Raw genomic sequence first — 1,471 nt, 5'->3', positions numbered from 1 at the left:
AAATAAGTGTACATTTTTATTTACACTTCACTGTACTAACTATTATAAAATGTAAATTTTTGTAGCAAATGTTACGTATATATAGATAGAAAAGTATAAATGAGTTGTGCCCGTAACGATATGTAAGTAAAAATAATAAATTCGTTAATAAACATGACTTTGCACAACACAAGTGATTAAGCATTTTGTCATAGAGCATGATATTGCCAACGAGCAAAGAGATAACTGATGCTTAACGCTGCGATTTAGAAGCGTTAGCAGATTTCCTTGCAGGTAAAGTTGGACTAATTTTGTGGATTTAAAAGTAAATAAATATAATATGGCTTCTGCTATATCTTAATATATTAGCATCTGAAAGTATCGACAAACAATAGTAGAGTATAGTAAGAAATATCTAGGTCAAAAATCATCATCTCCCCTGCCTTATCCTACTCCCATAGGATCGGTGCACCGGGTTTTCGTCCTCCAAATAACTCTATCATCCGTCATCTCAGTCATCACCCTTCTTATGATGTCACCTTTCACGCAATCCATCCATCTCTTTCTAGGTATACCTCTACCGGTGTACTCCTCCACATTCATAACTAACGTCCTTCTTCTAGGTCTAAAATATCCAGGTCTTAGTCAAATATATGTCGAACATCCGTCAAGTGTGATTATAAAATAGGTACAGAGTTAATTATACATTTTTTTCCTATTTATGACTCATGGGTCTGTTGATGTGACTTGCTTAATTTATTTTCGGTCTATCATTGCAATTCATTGCCAAACAAAAGCGATTCATTGTGATTAACTAAAATGTTATCGACCATCACGTTCTAATACAAATTTGTATTCCTCATTACTTTCAAAGGTTACTTATCATTATTATTGTTTCAATTACATTTGTTACATAATTTTACGTCGTCATTATCTATACTAATTTATATCTACCAATGTTATAAAGAGGAATACTTTGTATTTTTGTATGTATTTAAAAATCACTAAATAACTACTGGACCGATTTTAATTCTTTCACCAACAGAAAGGTAATTTATCTATGAGTACATAGGCTATATTTTATTATTACTAATGTTTAGGAACTATTAATAAATAGCGTGTTTCCGGACACCGGCGTTAAAACTTCACTTAACTTTAACTTTTCTCGGCTTACGCTGCCTAAACCGTTAGAGGTACATAAAAATGATGTATGAAAGAATTGTAGATCTCAAAAAGTTCTACGGAAAAGTCCGCGGTAGCATATATCTATCTTTAACGGTTTTTTTACAATAACAACTTTTTTGTTTACAAAATGAATTAAAAACCTCACGCTATTTGCAGCGTTCTTTTATTGGTTTCATTATTAATCCTTATCCAAATAAATGCGCTTGTTATCAGGAGAATTTAATGTAGAATAAAATTGTTCTTAACAGTATTTAAATTGGACTAATAGTTTAGAAGATATCGCGAACACAAACAATAAGGGTAACCG

The sequence above is a fragment of the Papilio polytes genome, unplaced genomic scaffold (assembly GCF_000836215.1).
Source record: "Papilio polytes unplaced genomic scaffold, Ppol_1.0 DF823960.1, whole genome shotgun sequence".
In the NCBI taxonomy this organism is placed as follows: Eukaryota; Metazoa; Arthropoda; class Insecta; order Lepidoptera; family Papilionidae; genus Papilio; species Papilio polytes.
This window is presented reverse-complemented; position numbering follows the sequence as displayed.